A 13,592-nucleotide genomic window follows, 5' to 3' on the forward strand; every position below is an offset into this window, starting at 1 on the left:
ACCAAGTATCAGGTGAGAAAGAGACACAAGGCCGGAAAGAAGTGAAAAAAGACACATAAGAAAGATTCCCTAAAGAATACTGATAGCTACACAGAGACAGACCAATAAAATCAAGAAACAGTGTAAGTCAGAAGGCAAACAACAAACGTGATCAAAACAAACAGTCAAAATGATAAAATCATGTCAAAATAAGCGATCCGACTAAAGTCACTTCAGCTCTGATCTCTGACCTCTCCCCTTTGTTTTTCATTGCAGGTAGTTAGATTTACTCGCAGTTTGGCTTTGTTTGTTTGGTTTATTTTAGTTGGCTGCCTGGGGGTTGCTTTTGTTCGATTCAGCATAGGGGTGGGGCTTTGTCTCCTGTTTCACAATGTTACCTTAGGAACTGAGGTAGGGTTTGTTGATAGGTGGGCGGGGCAAAGGAAGTATCTGCTTGGAGAATGGCTGAGGCAGTTTTTGGAGATCCATTGCTCTCCATTTGTCTGGGTCCCCCAGCTTGAGGTCACGCGCTGAGTGCCTCAGCCAGGGTGAGCCTAGAGCTCCAGAGCTCCAAAGCTCCAAAGGGCAGGCAGTGAGCAGCGAGAATGGCTCTGGGTCTCCCACAGGGTACTTCAGCCAGGAATGGAACTGGTGTCTCTGAGGGGCGGGTGCCCAGAGCCTCCCTGAGTGACCAGCGTCTTGGTGCTGGGTGCTGGGCGGGAGGTGATGTAGCCAAGGAGGGAGCTGGGACCCAAGACTCCCATGCACACAGTGGAACAGCAGCAGCAGGGGGCTGCAATATCGGGCCCTGCATGGGACCAAAGGTCCCTGGGCCTTGGACCAGCGTGACTGGTGGTGGGCTGGGGGATGGGAGAAGAAAAGTAAGAGTCTTTTTGGGAACTCACATTCGGAGAATCTCACAAGTCCATCTATGCCATTGCCATCTTGTTCCCGACTCTGCAATTTCTATAATGAGCATGGATTCCAGCTTCCAAAAATTTACAGAGATTTTCTGTTCTGTCTTTTTTGTTTATTGTTCTTGCATGCTTAGGTAGGGAAACATCATTAGATAAGTTATCAAGGTGAGTTAACAGCAAATGCTAAAATTTAAAATAAAAATAGTATTCTTTGCTTCTGAAGAACCGAGTACTCAAACTTCCACCTATGCATACTTATGTATATGTAAGTATTCGGTCCTGGAAGCAGCAAACACTTACAAAAATTGCAAAAATTTACAAAAAATTGTAAAGATAATTTAAATTTTAAAATTGTAGTGGAATGTTCCATATGAACAACACTGCATTTTATGAAGTGCATTTAAAAACAGGATCACCTAAGTTAGGCTCACCCAGAAATACCTATTGATATGCAGAAGCTTTTGAAAATATTTCAGTATTATATTACCTCTTTTAAAAGACTCATTATAAATGAAAAGCTCAGAAAACTAAAAACCACAAAAAATTAATTATATTTACCTTTTGAGTTAGTTATGATCCCACCCTAAATGCAAAAAGAAAGCTGTTTATAAACAGTTTATTAAAAAAAAACAGGTCCTCAGGTAAAATGGACTCGCTTCTATTTGGGAGGTCTCTATGCTGAGTCTGGACATAGAGAATGATTTCATTGCTCTATTCATTGATAGGTTCTGCCCTAAGTTCTGTAGTCCAGTTGGAAAATGAAGAATAACTTGTAAGTTATTTATCTAATGTAATTGAACTTATAAGATCCTGTGGTGAATTTCTATGATCGTATACTACTTTGTCTTCTACTTTAAACATTCTCTGTGTCTACTCTAACTGATGCATCCAAGCTCCTTCTTAAACAAGCTTATGTTTTTTTCCCTATGTTTTGAGATGGGAATTTTCTACTCTGTTTTCTGTAAAAAAAAAAAAACACTGAAGGCTTTGACTGTGGGAAAAATTTTAACTTGCTCTACTTAGAAGAGGAAAGTTTGATTCAATTGTCTCTTTAAAATAGTTGTTTACCATCTCATGGTTAAATTTTGGAAATAAAACAAAATATTTATTCATATTTATCTGTATTTTTATGTATACATGTCTATACATTTGGGTTTATATTGCTTACATGATACCAAATTGATTTATAAATAAATTAGTGGTAATAAATTAAGCAAATAACTAAGTCAAATGTGTGTATTTTTTTAAAATTCACATGACTAGTGATCTTCAATAAAGAAAACTAGTTTTATAATTGTTAGTAAAATACAAATAAAAATATCTTCAGAAGTTTAGACATTTTATCTGGGTCTACCAGTCAGACAAATTTACACTACTTCTAAAAGATGTTTTTAAGGTTACAAAACTGTTGCTTCTGTAATAGTTGTGCTATTGACTGGATATATCTGTGAGCTTGTGCTTTTGGTTTTTAGCTTTTTGGATCTGAGTTCTAGACAGGTGCCCATGATGAGGCCTGAAGACATGTGTGTCTACAATCCCTGGACCACTGGCTACAAGCTAGGCCCAGGCCAATATATAGCCATATTCCTTGACTCAGCTATGTCTTCTGACCATGTTGAGAGGCATCAGATACTCCGGGAATTGGTTTAACTGCCTGTACTCTGTCCTGGGCACTAAACCTGGCTCATAACAATTAAAATTGTTTACTTTCTAGATTTTTCACTGAAATTTCAGGTTAATATGTAATTTTTACTATCAGATATAAGAGAAATAATTTTGTATGCAGTGCATATAAAGAAAATAACGTGTTTTTGGTGAAGGTTATGAAAAAACAGAAAGACATGATTTTTTGGTTGTTAAAGAAAAGTAATTTTGTTTAGTTTAGAAATTATGTAAAGGTTGTTTCAAATCCAAGTAATATAAAATGATATAGATAAAACTAAGTGATATAAGAAGTTGGTGAAAAAAAGAAAAAAATTTAACATTGGAGGTTCTAAAAGGTTTATGGATATCATCTCATGCATGGTCAAAAGCTGACTGAGATTGAATGGATTTTGTTTGTAAGGCTTTGCTAAAATTAGCTTCTGTATTAATCCACTGATGCAATGGTACAGTCTTTTTAAAATTTCATATATTTTTACTATGAAATAGTAAAAATAAATGTTTGCTCACTTTTTAAATAAACTACAAATAAAAAATATATTTTGTCAGTTATGTCTTTAACCACGGCCATTTTAAGTCTTGTTTTCCACAGTTATTTGCTTTATTCTGATACTGCATATAAAAGACATTTGCAATCAATTATAATCCTAAAGTGTTGTGTCTTTAAGGAGCTTCATGCACAGGATAGAAGTGACCCTCACAAGTACTCTTAACTGTTTCTGATAACTTTAGAATCACATCATTTGAACTGGGTAAGAATTCCCAGAATTTTAATGAAGTGACTGACTGATTTATAAAACTGCTAACCCAAGCAGAATAAGAATTAATTAAAATACCAAGGAAGTATGTTGGAAGATTTTCATGATAAGTCAACCAACACTAAAATTGTTAATATATGCAATTTGAATGAACTCTGTATCCAAGTCAAATTACTTATAATAACACATTTAATAAAAAAGTGATATGCACCGGAATTAGTTAAACAAAATTGGTATTTAACAGGATATAAATCCAGTGTTATGTGTGTGGCTTTATAGAGAGTTTGAATGAAGAGCTGGTTCTCCTGTGCTTACCAGCTTTTTCTTCAATTTATCTCTTCTTTTCTTTTGCATTTTACTATAGGTAACAAAAGGAAACCAGGTTGCATCTTCAATATATATTTTAGGGAAACAAAATTCTACTGATAGCATCCTATCTTTCAGCTCCCCAAAACTCAAATTTTTCTCATGAACAAAAATGCACTCACTCAATTTCAACATCTTCAAATGTCTTAATCTATTCCAGTATTAACATTAAATCCAAAATCTTGTTTGCAAGCCAAAGAACTCCAAGGATGCATAGCTACCATAAGAGACTAGGGAGAGGCAAGGAGTCTACCCAGAGTCTGAGAAGCTGCAGCACTTTGCTGACACATTGATTTTAGACTTCCAGACTCCAGAACTGTGACAAAAGTTTCTACTATTTAACCCAGTTTTTAATGCTTTGTTATGGTAGTCCAGAGGAAAAGAATACAAATTTTGTTACTGGAAAGTGGCAAATGTAACAAATACCATAATATGTTGATCTTTTTTTGATTGATAAATATTAATATGCTTATAGTTTGTGCATAATATTTTTCAGCAGGTTATTATATGTATTTAATAGAGAAAAATAAAGTGCTTACATTATGAAGAAAACCAAAAGAAGAAAAATGGTAACAATATACAAGTAAATGCATAACTAAAGTGATTTTAATCTGTCCCTTATGTGAAATGACAAAATAAAAGACTTTTTAAAATAATTTTTATTTTAAAGACATAGGTACAAATCATGGTTAGTTATAAAATTGTTCATTATACAGGTACCCTTGTTAATGAGGTGTGTCCCCCCAAGTCCCCTGGAAGGTTTTCACTACTGCTATTCCTGCTTCCCCTCCCCTGGAAATTTCCCACAGCTTCCAATCCCTTTCCCAAAGTATTATGATCATTGTTCAAGTTCACTTATGAGTAAGAACATGTGGTATTCAATGATTTGTTTCTATGATAGCTCACTCAGTATTATATGACATCCAAGTTGCTGTGAAGTACATAATTTTGTCCTTCTTTATGGTTGCATAATAGTCCCTTGTGTATACGTACCACATTTTAACATTTTCTTTATCCAGTCCTTTTTTGATGTGCAGCATGGTCGATGCCATGCTTTTGTAATTTTGAATAATGCTGCACAGGTACCTTTTTCATAGAGTGATTTGAATTCCTCTGGGTATATTCTCAGTAGGGGGATTGTGGGATCAATTGGAAGGTCGATTTTTAGATCTTTTATGAATTGCCAAACTGTTTTCCACAGAGGATGTACTAGTTTACACTCCAACCAATAGTGTAGAAGTGTTCCATTTGCCCCACATCTTCCCCAGCATCTGTTGTTTTTTGAGTTATTGATGAAGGTTATCCTGATGGGAGTTTGGTGGTATCTCAGTGAAGTTTTAGTTCACATTTCTTTGATGACTAGTAAGGCTGAGCATTTTTTTACATATGTGTTGGCACCTCCTATGTGTTCTTTTGAGAAGTGTCTATTCATATCTTTGCCGACTTTGTGATGAGACTGTTTGCTTTTCTTTTTTGGCATGTTTGAATTCCTCATAGGTCCTAGCTGTTAGACCTCGGTCAGACACACAGTTGGCAAATGTTTTTTTGTTTTTTTTTTTTCCCAGAATATGGAATGTTTCTCCACTCTCTTGATGGTTTCTTTGGCTTTTCAGAAGTTTGTCACTTTGATGAGGTACCGTTTGTCCATCTTATCTTTTATGGCATGGGCACTTGGAATTTTTTTTCCACCTTTAAATTTTTTTTAATTGTTTGCAAGTCAACACCAAGGATGCATAGCTACTATCAGAGTCTAGGGAGAGGCAAGTAATCTATCCAGAGTCTGAGAAGCAGCAGTACTCTGCTGACACGTTGATTTTAGACATCCAGACTTCAGAACTGTGAAAATTTTTTACAATTTAACCCAGTTTTTGATGCTTTAATATGGGGTATAATTCAGTGTTAGATATACAAATATTAACTGTGTAGCTACCCTTGGTGATGTGTGCACCCCCTTCCCCAGGCAGTTTCCCACTACTGCCAATCCCACCTCCCCACCACCCCCATGCCCCTGCAGTTTCCCACTACTCTCAGTCATTTTCTTTTTGTTGTTGTTGTTATTTAGTTTTTATTTCTCTACAATTCAACTAGACGTGGAAAGGAATAAGGAAAATATGGAACCCAAAGAACCATAGCGAGAGCACAAAGATTATAGGGATACTGCGAGCAAACGGGATAGAGGGGGTGCTCTCCTGAGCTACAGAAGGAATGATCTGGTAATTTAAGATAAAATAAGTCAAATTTATTAGAGTTGTCCACAGTCAGCAATGGTGATCTTCTTGCTGGTCTTGCCATTCTTGGACCCAAAACCCTCCGTGGCTTGTACAACATTCATGCCCTCTTTCACCTTGCCAAAAACCACATGCTTGCCATCCAACCACTCAGTCTTAGTAGTGCAGATGAAAAACTGGGAACCGTTTGTGTTGGGTCCAGCGTTTGCCATGGACAAGATGCTGGGACCTGTATGCTTCAAGATGAAGTTCTCATCATCAAATTTCTCCCCATAGATGGACTTGCCGCCAGTGCCATTATGGCATGTAAAGTCACCACCCTAGCACATAAACCCTGGAATAATTCTGTGAAAGCAGGAACCCTTATAACCGAATCCTTTCGCTCCAGTGCTCAGAGCACGAAAGTTTTCTGCTGTCTTTGGAACTTTGTCTGCAAATAGCTTGAAGGAGACACGGCCCAAGGGCTCGCCATCGACGGCGATGTTGAAGTACACGGTGGGGTTGTCCATGGCTGAAGGGAAAAGGCTCAAGGCGACAGCATCTGCAAAGCCAGTCATTTTCTTATAGTATTACAATAGTTGTTCAAGGTCCACTTATGAATGAGTATATGTGATACTCAGTTCTTTGTTTCTGTGGAAGGTAACTCAGTATTATAGAGTCTAAGTTCATCCAGGTTGCTGCAAAGTTCATGATTTTGTTCTTCTTTATGACTGCATAATACTCCATTGTGCAATATGTACCACATTTTTTAAATCCAGTCCTCTTTTGATGGGCAGCATGGTTGGTTCCATGTTCTTGCTAGTGTGAGCAACGCTGCAATAAACATACGTGTGCAGTTACCTTTTTCATAGAGTGATTTGAGTTCTTCTGGGTATATTCCCAGTAGGGGAATTGCAGGGAATATGGAAGGTCCATTTTTAGAACTTTTAAGAATTGACACACTGTTTTCCACAGCGGCTTCACTAGTTGACACTCCCACCAAGAGGGTAGAAGTGTTCCCTTTTTGCCACATCCTCTCCAGCATCTGTTATTTTTTGAGTTATTGATGGTGGCCATTCTGACTGAAGTTAGGTGGTATCTCAGTGTAGTTTTAATTTGCATTTCTTTGATGACTAGTGAGGTTGAACATTTTTACATGTATCTGTTGACTGCACGCATGTCTTCTCTTGAGAAGTGTCTATTCATATCTTTTGCCCACTTTGCAACGGGGCTATTTGATTTTTCTCTTCAGCATGTTTGAGTTACTTGTAAATCCTAGATGTTAGACCTTTTTCAGACATAGAGCTGGCAAATATTTTTCTCAGTCTGTGGACTGTCTCCCTGCTCTCTTGATGGTTTCTTTGGATTTGCAGAAACTTGTCAGTTTAATAAGGTCCCACTTGTCTATCTTATCTTGAATGACGTGGGTACTTGGGCTTTGATCAGGAACGGGTTGCCAGTTCCAATTGCCATAAGAGTGTCTCCTGCATTGTCTACAGTTCTTATAGTTTGAAGTTTTACATTTAGATCTCTGATGCATTTAGAGTTTATTTGTGTATATGAGGATAGGTAAGGGTCCTGTTTCAGTCTTCTGCATTTGATCATCTCGTTTTCCCAGCACCATTTACTGAATAGGTTCTCCTCTCCCCGGTGGTTGGTGGTGAGGTTTTGTCAAAGATGAGTTGGTTGAGAAATTGAGGTTTTGCCTCTGGAATCTCAATTATATTTCATTGGTCAATATGCCTGTTCTTGTACCAATCCATGTTGTTTTGATTATTTTAGCTTTATAATAAAGTTAAAATCTGGGAATGTGATACCTCCTGCTTTTTTTTTTTTTTTTTCCCTGAGGATTGTTTTGGCTATTCGTGGTTCTTTATGTTTCCATATGAATTCCTGTATTGTTGTTTCTAGGTCTGAGAAGAATGTTGCGGCAATTTGACCAGGTATTGTGTTAAATCTGTAGATTGCCTTAGGTAGAATGGACATCTTAACAATGTTGATTCATCCAATCCATGAACATGGAATATTTTTCTGCTTGTTTGTGTAACCTTTGATTTCTTTGAACAGTGTTTTGTAGTTTTCATTGTAAAGGTCTTTCACATCTCTGGTTAGGAAGGTGCCAAGGTATTTCATTTTGGCGGGAGGTTATTGTGAATGGAATTGTTTTTTATTTGGGTTTCTGTTTATTATTGATGTTTAGAAATGTGATTGTCTTTTGCACATCTCTTTTATAACCTGATACTTTCCAAAGTCCTTTATTAGTGCAAGGTGGTTAGAATCATGCCATCTGCAAAGAGGGATGACTTGCTTTCCTCTTCTTTTATTTGGATACCCCTGATCTCCATCACTTCTCTGATTGCCCTAGCTAGAACTTCCAAAACTATGGTGAACAGGAGGGGTGAGAGTGGGCATCCTTGTCTTGTTCCAGTTTTCAGGGGAAATGGTTTCAATTTCTGTCTGTTTAGCAGTATGCTGGCTGTGGGTTTCACGTAGATAGCTCTTACTATTTTGAGGTATGTTCCATCTATGCCTAGATGTTTGAGGGTTTTTTATCAAAAAAGAGGCTGTTTTTTTCAAAAGTTTTTCTGCATCATATAATATGTGGTTTTTGTTTTTACATCTGTTGATGTATTCAATTATGTTTATGAACTTATGAATGTTGAACCAGCCTTACATTCCAGGGATGAAGCTTACTTGGTCTTGGTGGATGATATCTGAGATGTGTTGTTGAATCCAGTTCTCTAGGATCTTGTTGATAATTTTAGCATCTATATAGTTATCAAGGATATTGGTCTGTAGTTCTCTTTTTTTGTTGGATCTTTACCTGGCTTGGGTATCAATGTGATGTTAGCTTCATAAAATAATTTGGGGAGTGTTCCATCTTTCTCAATCACCTGGAATACTTTCAGTAGGATTGGTATCAGTTTCTCCTTGTATGTTTTGTAGAATTCTGCTGGAAAGTCATCTGTTCATCTGTTCCAGGGCTTTTTTTTGTTTTTGTTTTTTTGATAGGTAGGTTTCTTATGCTTTAGTCAATTTTCTGGATTGTGATTGGTCTATTTAGGGTCTTGATTTCTTCTTGTTTCAACCTGGGGAGGTTGTGTGATATCAGAAAGTCCTCCATTTCCTTTAAGTTTTCAAGTTTGTTTCCATACATGTACATAGTACTCTCTGATAAACTTTTGTGTTTCATCAGTGTCAGTTTTTACTTCAATTTTTGTGTTTCTGATTGAGTTTATTTGGGTTTTCTCTCTCTCTCTCTCTCTCTCTCTCTCTCTCTCTCATCAGTCTAGCTAAGGGACCATCAATCTTGTTTGTCCTTTCAAAGTATCAGTTTTTTATTTATTTATTTATTTATTTATTTATTTATTTATTTATTTATTTATTTATTTATTTTTATATTATCTTTTTGTCATCTATATCCCAGATGTGGGCTTTTATTTTGGTGATCTGTATTCTGCTGAAGTTAGGGTTTTGGTGGTCTTGGTTTTTCAGCTCTAGGTGACTTGTTAGACTGTGAACTTGTGATCTTTCCATTTTTTAATGTGTGTTTGCAGAAATATGAATTCCTCTCTTACTACTGCTTTCAGAGCATCCCAGAGGTTTTGGTAAGATGTTTCTTCATTTTCATTTGTTTCCACTTATCTTTAATCTCTGCTTTGATTTCCATGTTGATCCAGATATTGCTTAGCATCATGCTGTTTAGTGTCCATGTCTTTGTGGGTTTTGGGGGAGCTTCATTGGTGTTGATATTTGTTTTTATTCCACTGTGGTCTGAGAAGGTGCATGGCAAAATTTCAATGTTATGAATTGTTTTTATGCTAGATTTATGGCCAAGAATGTGGTCAATCTTGGAGGACGTTCCATGTGGTGATGAGTAGACTCTATATTCTGTGGTCATTGGGTGAAGTGTTCTGTAGGTATTAATTAAGTCCATTTAGTCAAGAGTCACATTGAATTTCCAGATCTCCTTGCTGATTTTTTTTGTCTTGATGATCTGTCTAGGGTTGTGAGTGGGGTATTAAATTCCCCTAGTATGAGTCATTTTTTTTTAAGTTTGCCTAGCAGCTGCTTTATGAAAGTTAATGCTCCTATATTGGTTGTATATATGTTTAGGATGGATATTTCCTGTTGATGGATTGACCTTTTATCATTATTTAGTGACCTTCTGTATCTTTTTAAATTTTTGATAGTTTAAAGGATATTTTGTCTGATATTAAGATTGCAACTCCTGCTTTCTTTTGTGTTCTGTTAGCCTGAAATTTTGCTGCCCATCCTCTTACTTTGAGTCTGTGAGTGTCCTTTCTAGTTAGATGAGTCTCTTGGAGACAATGTATTGCTGCCTCATGATATTTTATCCATTTTACCATCCTATGTCTTTTCAGTGATCCATTTAGTGCATTCACATTCAAGCAAATTATTGAAATATGAGAGTTCATCCCTGTCATGAAATTCTTATAGAGTAGTTGTTCCTGTTTGCCTGTTGTCTTTCTTTTGATTTTTGGGTTGATTTTCCATCTTTTTTCTGCACTCTTGTGAAGAACATTGTCATTCTTTTTTCTTTTTCTTCTGGTCAAGAGGTAGCGTAAGTTCTTAGGGATTGCATGTGTGGGAAAGATTTTAATTCTACCTCACTGATGAAATTTAGCTTAGCTAGATAAGTTATTCTAGGTTGAAATTGTTTATCTTTGAGAACTTTGAAGATTGGGCTCCAAGCTTTCCTAGCCTAAAGTGTTTCTATAGATATATCTGCTGCTCTTTTAATTGGACTTCCCTGGTAAGTAGTCTGACCTTTTCTACTTGTTGCCTTTTGGATTTTTTTTTATACCTACTTTGTTTAGGCGAATTACTTTGTGTCTAGGAGTTGGTTTTCTCATATGTTGTCTTGCAGGGGTTCTCTGAATCTCTTATGTTTGAATGGTCACATCATTGATGAGAAGAGGGAAGTTTTTTTGAACAATTTCACAGAATGTTTGCTCCAGGGTGGTCTCTGCCTCTCTTTCTGCCTCAGGAAGTCCAATTACTCTTAGGTTCAGCCTCTTGAAATAATCACTCATCTCTTGAAGGCTTTGTTCTGTCTTTTTAAGCTTCTTTTCTATGTTTCTAACAGTTTGGGTTTGTTCTATATTTTGGTCCTCAAGCTCTGAGATTCTTTCTTCTGCTTGGCTAATGTTGCTCTTCATGCTTATCAGTTTGTTATTTATTTCATTCACATTATTCTTTACTACTGTTATTTCAGTTATCAACTCCTTCCTATATTTCTCTTGTCTCTCCTCAATTCTATTTATTCTCTCTATATTGTCTTGATATTTGGGTTTATAGTTTGAAACTAGTCATTCTGGGGCTCTGTATTGTTTACATTCTGAAGTCTGGTTTCTCAGTGTCTGACCTCCCAGGGCTCTGTGTGAGACCCATATTCTTCTTTTGGTTTTTCTTTATTTGTGTAGATACCACTCCCCCTCACCCTCCACCCCCCACCCTGCACCTTTCTTCCCCTCCCCCATCTCCTTTATTCTATTGTTCAATGATGGAGAGTTGCTTTTACTTCTGTTTGCTCAGTTTCCTATTCTTCCTTATGTGAATCTTCTGATTTTGTACAATTCTGAAGTTGGACTGTGGGTTGAGGGCTATACTTTTTGCAGTTTTGAGATTTAATTGAGGGTGAGCTGTGGTTCAAATTTATCTACAGATCCCAGCGTTCACTGACAGATGTATGAGCAACCTGGATCCCACTTCCCACTGCTTGACAATCTGTCCATGCAGTGGAGGTGTAGGTTTGCTCCATGGATGCAAAATGAGGTAAGAAAAAGGAAGAGAATGGAAAAAGGAAGGAGGGGGAGCAAGAGGAAGGTGGAGAGAGAGAAGAGTAGGAGGAAAAACAGACAGACATGCCAACTAACAAATGAAAAGAGACACAAAGATAGAAAAGAGTTAAAAAAAAAAACAAAAACCTACCTCTTATGTCTTGGGCACCTGGAGTTTTGATCAGAAATTGGTTGTCAGTTTCAAATTCCAGAAGAGTGTCTCTTGCATTTTCTTTTTTTTTTTTTTTGAGTTGGAGTCTCACTCTGTCGCCCAGACTGGAGTGCAGTGGCTGCTTGCAGCCACCGCAGCCTTGACCTGCTGGGCTCTGGTGATCCTTCCGCCTCAGCCTTCTGAGTAGCCGGAATTCCAGGCATGCGCTACCACGCCCGGCTGATTTTTTTTTTTTTTTTAATTGTAGAGATGAGGTCTCGCTGCCCAGGCAGGTCTCGAACCCGCGGGCTCAGGCAATCCACTCACCTCAGCCTCCCAAAGGCGCGGGATTACAGGCTGAGCCACCGAGTCCGGCTGCATTTTCTAAGGTTCTTAGTGTCTGAGGTTTTACATTTATGTCTTTAATACATTTAGAGTTGATTTTTGTGTATAATGTGCTTTTTATTTGGGTTTCTGTTTGTTTATTGTTGGTGTATAGGAATATGACTCTCTTTTGTACATTTATTCTATACCCTGAAATTTTGCCAAAGTCCTTTATCAGTGCAAGGACGTTTTTGATAGATGATCTTTGGTTTCTGAAGTATAAAATAATGTCATCTGCAAAGAGGGACCATTTAATTTCCTCTTTTCCTATTTGGATACCCCTGATTTCCTTCTCTTGTCTGATTGTGCTAGCTAGGGCTTCCAATACTATGTTGAACAGGAGAGTTGAGAGTGGGCATCCTTGTCTTATTGTAGTTTTCAGGGAAAATGTTTCCAATTTCTGTCTATTTAGCAGTATGTTGGCTGTGCGTTTCTCATAGGTGGCTCTTACTATTTTGAGGTATATAACATCTATGCTTAATGTTCAAGAGTTTTTATTAAGAAGGGGTGCTGGATTTTATCAAAAGCTTTTTCTGTGTCTAATGATATATTCAAGTGTTTTTTATTTTTATATATGTTAGTGTATTTAATTATGTTTATGGTCTTGTAAATGTTGAATGAATCTTGCCTCCTGAGGATGAAGCCTACTTGGTTATAGTGCATGATTTTTTAGATGTGTTGTTGGATCATTTGCTAAAATCTTGTTGGATCTTTACTCGGTTTCGGTATCAATGTGATATTAGCGTCTTAAAGTGATTTGAGAAGAGTTCCAACTTTCTCAATTGCCAGGAATACTTTCAATACGACTGTTATCAGCTTCTCATAGTGTGATTTGTAGAATTCTGCTGGAAAACCATCTGGTCCAGGTTTTTTTTTTCTTGTTTTGTTTTGTTTTTTGGTAGATAATTTTCTTATATGGGGTCAATTTTCTAGGTTGTTATTGGTCTATTTAGAGTTTTAATTTCTTCTTGTTTCAACCATGGAAGGTTGTGTGATGTCAGAAAATCATCCATATCATTTAAGTTTTCAAGTGTGTTTCTATACAATTGCACATAGTAATCTCTGGTAATCTTTTTTATTTCTTTGATAGCAGTTGTTACTTGACCTGTTCCATTTCTGATTGTGTTTATTTGGACTTTTTCTCTCTTTTTCTTGGTCATTGTAGCTAGGGGTCCATTAATCTTCTTTCAAGGAACCAGTATTTTGTTGGAATAATTTTTTTTTGTATTATATTTTTGTCTTTTATGTCCCTAATTTGGGCTTATATTTTGGTGATAAGGATTCTTCTACTGAAGTTAGAGTTTTGGTATCTTGTTTTTCCAGCTCCTTTAGTAATTTGTTAGGCAGCTAACTTGTGATCTTTC

At 36.9% G+C, this 13,592-nt stretch overlaps 1 pseudogene; it reads right to left on the reverse strand.

The window, feature by feature from the left end:
- Positions 1 to 5,924: 5,924 nt before the first annotated feature.
- Positions 5,925 to 6,419, reverse strand: LOC110596650 (annotated as a pseudogene).
- Between the last annotated feature and the right edge of the window lie 7,173 nt (positions 6,420 to 13,592).

Source organism: Carlito syrichta, unplaced genomic scaffold, assembly GCF_000164805.1.
Source record: "Carlito syrichta isolate Samal-C Ts95f unplaced genomic scaffold, Tarsius_syrichta-2.0.1 Scaffold311928, whole genome shotgun sequence".
Classification (NCBI taxonomy): Eukaryota; Metazoa; Chordata; class Mammalia; order Primates; family Tarsiidae; genus Carlito; species Carlito syrichta.